A 15,580-nucleotide genomic window follows, 5' to 3' on the forward strand; every position below is an offset into this window, starting at 1 on the left:
CAGTGTGACAGTCAAAAATTTGCCCCACTATCATGCATCCTAGCTGAAATATAACTCATAACTCATGGCTGTAGCAAGGGAACAAGGTTCTCATGTAGGTCCTTCTAACAAACACGAGGGGAAACTGCTTCCATCCTGTCTTTGTCACTTTCTGGTTTCCTTAATCTCTTGGTAGCTCTCATGCAGCATGGAAAGTGGCTCATGCAGCAAAGAAGAGAGACAGAGAATGGGGAAGCAGAAGAGGCCAGAACTTGCAGCCTCATGCTCATACTACCAGGCTCTGAGCAGCAGCTGCAGTGGCCCTTGTCATCCCTGGAAGGGGTCATGTGCATATGTCAATAGGGAAGATAAGACATGATGCGGGTGTAGAATATTGGGTGTGAGAACAGGATGATGGTGAAAGACCAGATGGGTGAGAAAGGAATGCAGAGGAGGAAAAGGATTGAGAGAGGAGACTGGAACATAAGAAGAGTAGAGGACCACTGGAAAGTGCAGGCAGAAAGGATCAAGGGTTGACCAAAAAGGAAGAAAATGGTGGAGAAAATAAAGAAGAGGGGAGAGACTGGCAACGAGAGGAGAAAAGGAAGACAGAAAAAGAGGGCAAGAAGGGGCTTGTGGCTATTCCAAGATATTGGGAGAGCTAACACCAACTCAGCGTATGAACTTGAGCAAGTCATGTCACATCTCTGCACCTCATCTGTAAAAGGGAGAGTGTAATCTTTACATCTCAGGAAAGTGAAAGTGCCTTAAAATTCTAAGATGGAAGGTGGCTTGAGTGAATTTGGGAGTTGCCAATACACAAATCCATTGCAAGAGATGCTTCAGCTAATGAAAGGCTGGGGAGCCTCCGAAGGATGGGAAACATGGTAGCAGCAGAGTGCCCTGAGCCAACTCTCCCCCCAGCTTCAGTGGATTACACCAGTTGAGGATTTGGCCTCCTAGTATCCCAGTGGGCCAAACCTATTCATGTATGCATCCCCAGAGCCAGCATGTGTTAAGGGGAGCATTTGAGACAAGGTAAGGTGAGAAGCTTGCAGACAGTCTCTGCTTTTGTGCAGTCTGTGGTGGAGATGTGAATTTGCAGATGGCTTCTAGTTACACCCTTATTGGACACAGTCCTTTATTGATCTGGCAATTGGTGGACCATGTCTAGTTGGACTAGATTATTGTACATGATACAATCAGGCAGCCTGATACTTTGCAGATGTTTGTTTCTTAGGCTTGATGGCTGTGCACTCTCCCCGACAGTACTTATACTCGCAGTTTGCGAGCAATCTTTGGCCGTGTTGGTAACTTGATGTTCTCTGTTGGTCCCATAAACGATCATAGAATCTCAGGAGATCATCTAGTCCAACCCCCTGCCCAAAGCAGGACCAATCCCCAATTTTCCCCCCCAAATCCCTAAATGGCCCCCTCAAGGATTGAACTCACAACCCTGGGTTTAGCAGGCCAATGCTCAAACCAGTGAGCTATCCCTCCTCACTCACCTTGTCTCTCCAGAGCTGATAAAATCTGAGGGGCTCGCATGAAAACTAGCTCCCTTGCTCCTGCGGTCTGCCTGTGCACGGTCCCGGCGCGCGGGGTGTGTGGTTTGCAGATGCTCCCTTGTCGTCTGTGCTCCCGCACGGGCAGCAAGCAGCTTGCAGACGCTCCCTTGCTGTGCGCGCTCCCGGCCGGACGTGCACTTTGCAGACACTCCCTTGCGGTGCACGCTCCCTGGCGGACGTGCACTTTGAAGACGCTCCTTTTGCTGTGCGCGCTCCCGGCCGGACGTGCACTTTGCAGATACTCCCTTGCGGTGCACGCTCCCGGCCGGGGGCGTGCACTTTGCAGACGCTCCCTGCTCGCCAGCCTCCCTGACCCCGCCGCCTCGCTCGCCGCTCCCAGGTGCCGGCCCCAGCTGTGGCGCCGCAGCTGCTCCCCGCCGCAGCGCACTGGTGGCCCCGGCGGACGATGGGCGATGGGCTCGGCCCGGCGCGGAAGGAGGTGAGCGGCGCGCGGGGGTCCCTGCCCATCCCTGGCCGGGCGGGAGCGGCGAGCTCGGGCTCCCTGCGGACAGCGGGGGGGAGGGGGAGCGGCACGACACACAGCGCCCCTGTGCCGGGGGGACACACGGCACTGGCACAGCCCCTCACACACACAGCATCCCTGTGCCGGGGACGGACACACACACACACACACACAGAGCGCCCCTGTGCCGAGGACGGACACACACACACACACACACAGCGCCCCTGTGCCGGGGACGGACACACACACACACACACACAGCGCCCCTGTGCCGGGGACGGACACACACACACACACAGAGCGCCCCTGTGCCGGGGACGGACACACACACACACACAGAGCGCCCCTGTGCCGGGGACGGACACACACACACACACACAGCGCCCCTGTGCCGGGGACGGACACACACACACACACACACACACAGCGCCCCTGTGCCGGGGACGGACACACACACACACACACACACACAGCGCCCCTGTGCCGGGGACGGACACACACACACACACACACACACAGCGCCCCTGTGCCGGGGACGGACACACACACACACAGCGCCCCTGTGCCGGGGACGGACACACACACACACACACACACAGCGCCCCTGTGCCGGGGACGGACACACACACACACACACACAGCGCCCCTGTGCCGGGGACGGACACACACACACACACACACACACAGCGCCCCTGTGCCGGGGACGGACACACACACACACACACACACAGCGCCCCTGTGCCGGGGACGGACACACACACACACACACAGCGCCCCTGTGCCGAGGACGGACACACACACACACACACACACACAGCACCCCTGTGCCGAGGACGGACACACACACACACACAGCGCCCCTGTGCCGGGGACGGACACACACACACACACACACACACACAGCGCCCCTGTGCCGGGGACGGACACACACACACACACACACACAGCGCCCCTGTGCCGGGGACGGACACACACACACACACACACACACAGCGCCCCTGTGCCGGGGACGGACACACACACACACACACAGCGCCCCTGTGCCGAGGACGGACACACACACACACACAGCGCCCCTGTGCCGAGGACGGACACACACACACACACAGCGCCCCTGTGCCGGGGACGGACACACACACACACACACACACAGCGCCCCTGTGCCGGGGACGGACACACACACACACACACACACACACACAGCGCCCCTGTGCCGGGGACGGACACACACACACACACACACACACAGCGCCCCTGTGCCGGGGACGGACACACACACACACACACACACACAGCGCCCCTGTGCCGGGGACGGACACACACACACACACACACACACAGCGCCCCTGTGCCGGGGACGGACACACACACACACACACACACACAGCGCCCCTGTGCCGGGGACGGACACACACACACACACACACACACAGCGCCCCTGTGCCGGGGACGGACACACACACACACACACACACAGCGCCCCTGTGCCGGGGACGGACACACACACACACACACACACAGCGCCCCTGTGCCGGGGACGGACACACACACACACACACACACACAGCGCCCCTGTGCCGGGGACGGACACACACACACACACACACACACAGCGCCCCTGTGCCGGGGACGGACACACACAGACACACACACACAGCGCCCCTGTGCCGGGCGGCGGGAGACTCGGACACACACACACACACCCTGTGCCGGGCGGGGTGGGACTCGGACGGACACACACAGAGCGCCCCTGTGCTGGGCGGCGGGGAACACACACACACACCCTGTGCCGGGCGGGGTGGGACTCGGGGACACACACACACAGAGCGCCCCTGTGCCGGGCGGCGGGGGACTCGGACACACACGCACCCTGTGCCGGGCGGCGGGAGACTCGGACAGACACACACAGCGCCCCTGTGTGGGGAGGAATGGGACTCAGACACACATACACACACAGCGCCCCTGTGCTGGGGGGGAGGGAGGGAGGGACTCGGGGACACACACAGAGTGCCCTTGTCCCGGGGGGCAGGGGGTGGTGGTGGTGAAAGTACACCACACACACACACAGCGCCTATGCGGACACACACACAGCTTCTGTGACGGGGGTGGGCTACACAAACACATACACACACACACCCTGTGTCCGGAGATGGGGGGGACGGGGACGGACGGGACACAGGCACAGAGCCCCCGGGGCGGGCACAGAGCGCCTGTTGGGGATGGGCACAGAAACAGAGCACCTGGGGGGGGATATGGGACACAGCGCCTGGGAGGGGGCAGGGCCACACAGACACACACACGGAGCCCCTGTGCCCTGGGGGGGACGGACAGGGGCACACACTGAGCCCCTGCGCCAGAGGGATGGCACACACAGAGTCCCTGTGCTTGCGGGGGGATGAACACTGGGACACGGGCACGCACGGAGCCCCCGTGCCCTGGGGGGACGGACACGGGCACACACGGAGCCCCTGTGTCGTCCGTGGTGGGGGTAGGAGAACACGGACATATGTGCACATGGAGCCCCTTTGCTGGGGAGTGGGGAAATGGGCACGGACACACGGAGCCCCTGTGTCTGGGGGAAGGACATGCGCACAGGGTGCCCCTGTACCAGCGGGATGGGGTGGCAGTGGGCAGACTCACACCACCCATGCGCCCAGCAGGGGGAGGGCAGGGGGGTTCAGGATACATGCATAGCCCCTGCGTGGGATAGGGAGACACACAAGCCCCTTTGCCTGGAGCGGGGGTGGATGATGCACACAGCTCCTGTGCTTAGGCGGAGTCGGGGACACACACAGCCATTGCGCCTGTGCTGGGGCACACATACACCCACAGTTCTGCACCGGTGGTGTGAATGTGCGCACTACCCCAAGTGGCGGGTGTGGGCGGCACAGCTGGTGCACAGCCTCCTGTCCCCGTGTGCCTCGCTCGCTCGCTCACTCACTCACTCTCAGCTCCTGCCTCTCTGCATGGAGGGGCAGACACCCCTTGCCTCTTTGTGGGTGGGGTGGAGCCCCAGCCTCTCTCCTCTACCCTTGCCTTTGTGCGGCGGGACAGCTGCTGTCTTTTCTAACCACTGTGTCTGTGCTGGGAACATACAGCTGTTCCAGCCCCTTTCTCTGCCAGGAACAGCATACCTCTTTGAGCTAGTGGCCACATGCTGCCATCCCAGTTATCCAGGGGACTCTTCAGAGTTGCTTCTAACCACGTCCTCTGCTCCTGAAGATCTATACCAGCTGGCTACTAAGCTGTGGTCTTCTTGCCTTTCTAAGCAGTATTTTTAAGGTGTTTCTGTGGCTGTAAATGCTGTAAAGTCTTTCTTGTGCTGGCTATCTTAATCACACTAACCATATATAACACCCTGTAATTCTCCAGCCCCCCTGGGTGACCAGTGACCTAACTGCAGTGTGTTATTGAGGGCAGGTGTAGAGTTGAGCAAAGTATTGTTCATGCCAAGTCTGTTGGGGACAGAGTGTTTAATGGAGCTGTGTGAAAATCTTGGAATAAACACCCCAAATCTGGTAGAGTTCACTGGGGTTTTGTTACAAACCTAAAGAATCATTTTGAACAGTCATATGCATGGATGGTGCTTTAAGAAAAATGTGAAAAGACAGGTCCTTTCCACAAGGAGCTTAACAGTAATTCAGACGTAAGGCAGTCAAGGATGACAAATAAACAGTATGGGGAGGACAAATGTTTCAATAGCAAAAGATGAGATATGCTTATGTTACGGAGACCAGGTTTGATACAAGATTTACTGTGCTGTGTAAGTCTTTTAGATTAACTGGCAGGTCAGCTGTGGTTTGGGGTGAGTTTTGGTTTATGTCTTGCACTTCTTTCATTTTCCTCCAAACTGGAGGAGTATGTAAATTTCAGGATGTGAAACTGTTAAAAGCAAAGGAGTACTTGTGGCACCTTAGAGACTAACCAATTTATTTGAGCATGAGCTTTCGTGAGCTACAGCTCACTTCATCGGATGCATACTGTGCTGTAGCTCACGAAAGCTCATGCTCAAATAATTGGTTAGTCTCTAAGGTGCCACAAGTACTCCTTTTCTTTTTGCGAATACAGACTAACATGGCTGTTACTCTGAAAACTGTTAAAAGGTTCATTCAAACTGCTGTGATCCATGCTAGCCAAGTTTTGTTTTCCCTTGGTTTGTTTAGTGTTTTTTGCTATGGATGCAATTAATTTTTTTCCAGATTGGACATTACAGTACCCTTTGTTTTCCTGGTTCTGTATTGTGCACGTAAATCTCCCACTAAAACCTATGGAAATGCTAAATATGCAGGGAATGCAACATTAGGCCTAATGTGAGCATTTGTACCTTTCAGGTATAGATCAAATAAGGTTATTTTTCTGCACACTTTAGAGTTTTTCTGACTAATTTTTTGGCAGGTACTTTATGTACAAACGTAATATTCAGTCTGATGTGGAAATAAATTTGAGGGGAAATTCTAGTTATTTTCATTTTAGAAAATGAGGCATTGTTCAAAAGGTTCCCCCCCCCCCTGTTTTTTTCAATAAAAATTCCATTGGTGTTAATATGTAGGTTCTAGTCAGGCACTGTCTTGCAAGTACTGAATACAGTCCCTTTAGTGCCCAGATTTTCCCCTTGCAGGCTGATGGGAGCAATTATGGTCAATGAACTTCAAAGAAGAAACCTTCTCAGTAGCCTTGACAACTCCATCGTTAGTTTATCATGTCAGAAATCCCTTAAGATAGGGATTTATTCCCGAGGCTGAAGTCATTCAAGTGTATATTACATCCAAAAAACTATGCTGAAAGAATTTTACGGTTGCAAAGTCAGCTACTGAGAAGTTAGGAAATCTGAGAGTTAAGGTTGCCTGTGCAACCTTAATTCGGCTTGCTTGTGCACATACATTATGATACAATCTTCATTACATAATCACATGCCATTTTTCCCCCCACGTGACCCCAGCCTCATTCTCTGAGCGAGTAGTTATTTGTGTTCAGAGCGCAGTTCCAATTCACTTCAGTGGAACTTGCTGAGTGCTCAGCACTCCTGCAAATCTGGCCCCAGGTGTCTCGCACTGGACACCTAGAAAACTAGGACTACATAGTTAGTGGCCAACTGTGAACACTGTGGTTTAAATGAGTTGCCCAGCATCACACAGGAGCTCCAGTTTTACAGGTGGCATTCAACTTTCTTAATCAGGAGACTGTCCTGTTTTTTGATGCAATCCCCTGCCTCATTCACTACACATCATCCAGCTTCTGACACAAATGATGTAGGGGTCCTGTTGACAACAGCCTCTTTGACTACATGACTCTGATTCATCCCCAAGCAGTTCCATCCTGTCCACTGAATGAAATGGGGGTGACCTGTGTTTAAGCAATAGTGTTTGATCGTATCTTAAAGACTGTGAAGGGACTGAATTAAGGTTACACAGCCAGCCTTAATTCTGGCATTTCCCAGTTTTTAGTGCATTTCTGTGCAGTTGTAACACTCTTTTAATGCAATTTTTCTATCTAATATTTAATATAATATGTGTATGCATATAGATTTAGTATACTACAAACTGCTGTAGTAAAGCTATTACCTCTGTTTATTGATAAAATACCCTTTCTCCTGTCTAGTAACAAACAAACAAACATTGAGGCAGTACTTATGTTGCTGCACACAGAATTAAAATGCAAAAAACACCTAAATTGTGCAAAAGCCACTGTAATGTGATTTTTCAGAAAAGAGGGGTGGTCATAATGAGAGAAAAACAATAAAACCTCTGGAAAAAGGAGCTTTTTGGGGTTATTTTTTGGAAGAGGGCTGAGCGGGGGGTTCCTAAGGATATGTCACACAATACTGACCACTTCAGGGAAAGCTGTCACCTGCATACTTAAGGTGTTGTGGGTGGTTGCAGCTGGGTGGTTCATGTTCCTGAATACAGAAAAAAGGAGGTGCAGACCGGGTAAGTGATTACCAAGTGCTTCACCTCTGCAGAACTTGCATGGACATGTGTCTTGAAGATGAATTTTGTTGGCTTTGTTACTCCCATCCCCCTTTCTCATGTAATGTACTCCATTTTTTTCATCCTTTTATATGTGGATTTGGGACTCTGGGAAGGGGCTAGCTTGAAAGCCTGGGGCTGAATTTGCCTATCCACAGAAGAGGTATAGTACAGGCAGTGGCAGCTCATATTTCCTGACCCAAAATTAACCTGAAACCTGACTTAGGGATTTCTTTCTGTTGGTGGGAGGATATTTCATTTTCTGTATACATTCAAATCTGTGGTCTCTGCTAAGTCTGGCAAGAGCGGTAGTTGATGGTTTTTTTGTATGTGGATACCTGTTTGCTAGAAAATCAACTGAGACTAACTCATTTCACAGCAAGCATTGTCGTTTTTATCACTTTCAAAGTAGTGTCTCTGTTTCAAAAAGTCACTAAACATTACGGTAAAAATAGGGGAGGACTAGATGGTTCCTGGTATTTGTAATTGTAAATTGAACCATTTATCTGTCCGTCATTGATATGAATCCAGTCTCGGTTGGTAATGAAATGTTACTATCTGTTGTGGCTTTTGTGGCTTGTGAATTTGGTGGGTCTCTGGTTCCTAGTGAACTACTGTATTTATCACAAAAACACAGATGGACCCATTATTGGCAGTCTCAGCAGAAAGGCCAAAGATTGAATGAATGGGCTGTGGGAACTGTCTCAAATCTTATCTGGATTTTCCACGGTATGTGGGAAACTTGCACTGCCACATCCTGTGCTATACCTTTCTGAAATAAATGAAGCAGTTAGTTTTCAGGGCTGCCCACATCACTTCCTTCTTCAGCAGTAAATTTGTGTGTGCGTGCGAACACCCTCCCCACACCCCTTTCTGTATGATAGAATAGGATTAAATAAGTAAAGCTCACTCCTTCGTCTCTGCAAGATAAATCCTTTTTGCTGCCTGAGGGGGAGCCAGCTCTCTCAGGCTTGACTGAAAGAATATTGAAAGTAAAGACAGTGATTGAATGCTTAATGTGAGTTAAATCAGAATCATTGGACTTCCAGAAATTGATTGTCTGAAACTGAATAAGGAACTAGCAACATTGAGGACAGATTATCTAAAATCCTTAATCTGTTTTGTAAAGTAGAATCTTCAGAGGCATATTTTAGGAGACTAAGGAAATCATAATAGCCAAAGTAGATATTTATGTGACCTGCATGTGTGAATGGGTATATAATGAAGACAATTGTTGCTTTTGGGGATCATTTTTTTTTCTCTTGATACCCTAATGTTTCTCTTTGGTGAAATTGAGCAAATACACAATTTCAGGAGCCTCTTCTGATTTTCTTAAAATCTTGAAAGCATTTCTCTTTAAATGATTCAGATTTCCTTATGTACAGCAGCAGAATTTTCGGTTGATTTATCTCCTGACGCCATTCTAATACCAAGGGAGTAGTATGTAACTTTTCTCCACATGTTGGCCCAAAATTGCAATACAACAATATAATCATTTGGCACATATATTGTCTTTCATTTAATAATTTTACTATCAACAGTAGTGTGCAAAGTTCTTTACAGACTGGTATGAATCCGAGGTCCATGCCCTCAACAGCTTGCATTATAGGGTTATATCTGCATTTGAAGCTGGGGATGTGATTCCCAACTTGCATAGATACACTTGTGCTAGCACCAATGAACTAAGTGCTCTAAAATAGTAGTGTAGTAGGGGTAACAAGTGCAGTGGTGAGTGCAGTGCAGGCTAGCCATATCAAGTACATTCATACCCACAAAATAAATAATGCAGCTCCAAAAAAGTATGTGGTAAAAATGGAGAGATCTAGATTCTAGCAGAATCCTTATTCATGCACGTGTGTCCAAAATAGTCACAGAATTCACCATGGCTTACTCTGCTTCCAGAGCAGGTTGCAATGGTGCTCCAAAGGAGGCCCTGAAAAGGATGTCACGTTATTCTCCCTAGAGAGTGACGTTGCTGAACCAGTGCTAATCTGATAGCTGTGAAGCTGATGGGGAAACTCCTTTTCTGTAATCAATTTAAGTGGTGTCATACTTCCATTTCCAAAATGCCACTGAGAGATGATCATGGAATTTTTTCTCTGCTTCTGGGCAGAGTGGCTTTGGAGTCCAGTGTTTAGTCTGTCTACTCATGTGGCAATATAGTATCTGTGTGTTTCCCAAGTGTTGAAAAATAGAAATAACAATTTCTTTCCTTTCAACAGTCTATGAGAAGTGGTTCAATTACTGAAGTATTTGCTTGTGTATGAGAAAAACTAATCATAGACTCATACACTTCAAGGTCAGAAGGGACCATCATGATCATCTAGTCTGACTTCCTGTACATTGCAGGCCACAGAACCTCACCCACCCCACTCCTGAAATAGATCCCTAACCGCTGGCTGAGTTACTGAAGTCCTCAAATCATGGCTTAAAGACTTCAAGTTTTAGAGAATTCACCATTTACACTAGTTTAAACCTGCAGGTGACACATGCTGCAGAAGAAGGTGAAAAATTTCCAGGGCCTCAGCCAATCTGACCCAGAGGAAAATTCCTTCCTGACCCCAAATATGGTGATCAGTTAGACCCTGAGGATGTGGGCAAGACCGACTAGGCAGATACTACAGAGGATTCTTTCCCAGGTAACTCAGAGCCCTCCACATCTAGTGTCCCATCTCCAGCAGTTGGGGATTTTTACTACTGGCAGTTGCCAATGGGCCACATGCCATTGCAGGCGGTCCCATCTACCATCCCCTCCATGAACTTATCAAGCTCAGTCTTGAAGCCGGTTAGGTTTTTTGCCCCCACTGCTCCCTTTGGAAGGCTGTTCCAGAACTTCACTCCTCTGATGGTTAGAAACCTTTGTCTAATTTCAAGCCTAAACTTGTTGATGGCCAGTTCATAGCCATTTGTTCTTGTCTCAACATTGGTGCTTAAGTTAAATAACTCCTCTCCCTCCTAGGTATATATACCTCGAATGTATTTATAGAGAGCAGTCATATCTCCCCATAGCCTTCTTTTGGTTAGGATAAACAATCCAAGCTCTTTGAGTCTCCTCTCAAAAGGCAGGTTTTCCATTCCTCGGATCATCCTAGTAGCCCTTGTCTGCACCTGTTTCAGTTTGAATTAGTCTTAAACATGGGAGACCAGAATTGCATACAGTATTCCAGATGAGGTCTCACCCGTGCCTTGTATAATTGTGCTTACACTTCCCTGTCTCTACTGGAACTGCCTCCTAGGACTGCATTAGCCTTTTTCATGGCCACATCACACTGATGGCTCATAGTTCATCCTGTAATCACCCAAAACATCCAGGTGTTTCTCCTCCTCTCTCACTTCCTACTGATACACCCCCTTTTTATGGTAAAACTTCTAAAATGCATGCCCTTGCACTTTCCACTATTAAATTTCATCCCATTTCTATTGCTGCATTTTACAAGGGCATCCAGATCTTATTGTATGATCGGTCCTCTTCCGTATTGGCTATACCTCCCAACTTTGTGTCATCCACAAATTTTATTAGTGCATACTCACTTTTTGTGCCAAGGTCAGTCATAAAAATGTTACTTAAGATTGATCCCAACACCTCCCTCCAGTCTGACAGTTCACTTTCCAGTATGACCTGTTGTAGTCACCTCTTTAACCAGTTCCTTATCCACCTTTCAATTCTCATATTAATCCCCATATTCTCCAATTTAACTAATAATTTCCCATGTGGACCTGTATCAAGTACCTTACTGAAATCCAGGTAGATTAGATTTACTGAATTTCCTTTGTTTAAAATTCAGTTATCTGCTCAAAGAAGGAGATCAGGTTGGTCTGGCACGATCTACCTTTTGTAAAACCATGTTGTATTTTAACCTGATAACCTTTCAACCGTATGTCCTTAACTACTTCTCTTTCAAAATTTATTCCAAGACCTTGCATAGAATTGAGGTCAAACTAACAGGCCTGTAATTTCCTGCATCACATTTTTCCCCTTTCTTAAAAGTAGGAGCTATATTAGCAATTCTCCAGTCATAGGGTACGACCTATGAGTTTACAGATTCATTAAAAGTCCTTGCTATTGGGCTTGTAACTTCATGTACCAGTTCCTTTAATATTCTTGGATGGAGATTATCCAGGTCCCCTGATTTAGACCCATTAAGCTGTTTGAGTTTGACTTTCACCTCAGATATGGTAATATCTACCTCTATATCCTCATTGCCATTAGCCACCCTGCCACTACCCCTTAACTATTCATTAGCCTCATTAAAAACTGAGGCAAAGTATTTGTTTAGGTGTTGGACCATGCCTAGATAATCTTTAATCTCCATCCCATTCTCAGTGTTTCATGGCTCCACTTCTTTCCTTGTCGTCTTACTTATATGTAAGGCTGCGATTCTTTCACAGAGGTCAGGGAATTCATGGATTCTGTGACTTTCCGCAACCTCCTTGACTTCTGCAGCGGCTGGTGCAGCTGACTTCAGGACCACCCAGCTCTAGGGTCAGCTGTTTGGGTGCCCCATGGCTAGCCACGCTAGCGGCTGCTGGAGCAATCTGGGGCCAGCTGCTCTGGTGGTCCCCAGGGCCAGCCGCTGCTCAGGTGACCCTAGACAGCTGGCTCCAGCGACTGTGCGAGCAGCGGCCGATGCAGCTGCCTAGGGTCACCTGGGATTGTCCAAGCAGCAGTCTTGGGAGCGGCCCTGGGGCCAGCTGCATTGGCCGCTGCTCAGGCAGCCCTGTGTAGCTGGCTCCGGGGAGCACCCGAGCAGCAGTCCTGGGGGTGCCCTGGAGATCACCTGAGCAGCCGCAGTCCCAGGGCGGCTGGAGCATCGGTTCTGGGGGGCAGTCAACCCCCAGCATTGGATCAGGGGCCCCCCCGGAGCAGCAGGGCCCCAGAATTAGAGATTTAGTCACTGGCATTTTTGGCAAAAGTCATGGACAGGTCATGGACTGTGAATTTTTATTTATTGCCTGTGACCTGTCCATGACTTCTACCAAAAATACCCATGACTAAGTATTAGGTTCTATAGCCATATAAGTAAGGCTTTCTCTGTAGGTTCTTATGTTCCCACCTACCATCAAAGTTGTGTGTGTCTTTATGAAGGGAACTTTAGTCACAGAAATTTGGCTTGCATTTAATTGTGAAAGTGGGTAGTTCCATCGTCATTTTTGTGTCTTGTTGGAATGGAAGTAAGTTCTGCCATCTAGGTCCAGCTCCTGTAAAGGTTCTATCTCCCTTGCTCTTTTTACATTCCCAAATTCCTGGAGAAAGGCTTTTGCTATTGAAGCAAATGACAAAACTTCCTTTGATTTTAGGAGGACCAGGCCTTCAGTCAGAACTTTTACTTTTTACAAAAAAGAGGAAGCTTTATTTAACATATAGATTTCATTACCCTCCTTCTGTATCCTAGATGGGGAACGCCATGGACCTTTATTGGTAGAAAAGCCTCCTTTTTAATTTTATGAACTCCCATGTTGCCTTGTGCATCTTCGTAACTTAGTTTACCACATTTCATTTATCAATGTCTATCAATGTGATATATGCCATCATGTGCCAGCAATGCCCCTCTGCCATGTACATTGGCCAAACCAGACAGTCTCTACGCAAAAGAATAAATAGACACACATCTGACATCAGGAATTACAACATTCAAAAACCAGTAGGAGAACACTTCAATTGTTGTACCAATAAAATAAAAACCAGCAGGATCTTATTAAAGGGAAAAAGGCAAAATACCACATTTATTGTGAATACAGAAAGAATCATAGTAAGCAGTTAGTTATAGCTATAACATTCCATTCAATCTCATATTTATTCTCACATTCATTCATTCATACAAACACACACACACACACACACACACAGGTTCTGCAAGGTTGTTATCATAGTTACCAGCCTTAGAGTTGCTCATGCCAAGTCACTGGCCAGGTGGCCTGGACATGAGGAGGGAGCAGGGCCTTGTCAGATGCTCATCTGATGCTCCTGGAAGTTGGTTTGCAGAATCAGACCCCCAAAGTTCTCACTTTTTAGAGTCTATTTTTATAGGAATTTCTTCCTATGCCAGTCTATGGGAATTGCTTCATCATGCTGTTGCTGAATCAATCAGCAGATAGCACATTCCTGACGGCTCCAAGATGTTATCTTGTTCTTTGGTTCTCCCATTCTTGAGGCTGTTGGGTGGATTCCAGTCTGCCCTCCGGGTGGGGTCCTCTGGTTATTTCCACTTGACACCTTCTTCAGCCGATGGACACTGGATTCTTAGGCTGGCACCTCCCTGATCATTCAGTTATTATCCACACCAAGCATCCATCCACATACATCCTCTATCTCTATTTTAATCACAATTGTTAATACAACAAAAGGGTGGGGAGTCTCTGGGTGCTGTTTCTGTTGTTAGAGTATTGCTTTGAGTCTCTCTCTCTGTGAATTGCTTTGAGAATAGACTCTGTCTTAGAATGTACTAACACAATTAGCAGCTTGCAAGTTTCACACATAGAGGGAGAGAAACAATACCAAAAACCAAGAGACCTCTTAATTAGTAATACCCTGGAATTTAAACTCTGGGGAATCAAACTCATTTGTGATTTTAATACAGAACTTCTTTAATATGATCCAACACAATCTCCCTGATCACTCAATAACAGACCTAAAAGTGACAATTCTTCAACAAAAAAACTTCAAACACAGACTCCAACATGAAACTGCAGAACTGGAATTAATTTGCAAACTGGACACCATCACATTAGGCCTGAATAAAGACTGGGAGTGGTTGGGTCATTACAAAACCTAAACCTAATTTCCCTCATACTAATTTCCCCCTACTGTTACTCACACCTTCTTGTCAACTGTTTGAAATGGGCCACTCTCATTACCACTACAAAAATTATTTTTCCTCCCTTGGTATCCTACTGTTAATTGAATTGTCTCGTTAAACTGACCTCACAGTTGGTAAGGCAACTCCCATCTTTTCATGTATTTATACCAGATCCTGTATTTTCTACTCCATGCATCTGATGAAGTGGGTTCTAGCTCACAAAAGCTTATGCCCAAATAAATTTGTTAGTCTATAAGGTGCGACAAGGACTCCTCAATATATACCGTCTATAACTGTGTTCTGATTACACTTCACTGGTGTATCCTTATAATGGAGAGGTATTGTGACCTCTTCTTGTTCCTTCTTCCAGGGAATCAAGTTCAGCAGCTATTTCAGTTGTTTATTACTGCCTCCTTTCTGTTATCTGTAAGAATAAATCTTGCTAACCACCCTAAACTTAAGAAATTGGCATGGGAAACTCTTACACTCTACTTAGCTGGAGGCCTCACCATACTTATGTATGTGTGATTGCAGTCTGTTCACTACTGTACTGATTCTTAAGGCTTCTACTTTTCTGCATTTGAGGTAGCCTAGTGTTGTTCCTCTTGGGTGTTTCCTCAGTTGTTTTCTAAACAATTTCTCCTTTTTCATATTTTGTCTCCGTTGATTTATAACATTATTATCTAGGATGTTAAATGGCCCAGTTAAGATGGAAATAAGTGAACATATAATGAGACTGGTACAAGAGGTGATCTCTTTTGACAACCTCCTGTGTTGAGATCATCCTAAAGCGTCCTCAAATACAAT

At 47.8% G+C, this 15,580-nt stretch overlaps 1 protein-coding gene across 3 annotated transcripts in view; it reads left to right on the forward strand.

Moving 5' to 3' along the window:
- The first annotated feature begins 1,807 nt into the window (after positions 1-1,807).
- Positions 1,808-15,580, forward strand: part of MGAT5 (alpha-1,6-mannosylglycoprotein 6-beta-N-acetylglucosaminyltransferase) — a 235,612-nt gene continuing 221,839 nt past the window's right edge. For all 3 annotated transcript variants that reach the window (XM_073305297.2, XM_073305301.2, XM_073305300.2), the window contains exon 1: positions 1,808-1,986. The gene's annotated coding sequence lies outside the window, so the exon portion shown is untranslated. The remainder of the gene's footprint in view (positions 1,987-15,580) is intronic.

Source organism: Lepidochelys kempii, chromosome 11, assembly GCF_965140285.1.
Source record: "Lepidochelys kempii isolate rLepKem1 chromosome 11, rLepKem1.hap1, whole genome shotgun sequence".
Taxonomy (NCBI): Eukaryota; Metazoa; Chordata; order Testudines; family Cheloniidae; genus Lepidochelys; species Lepidochelys kempii.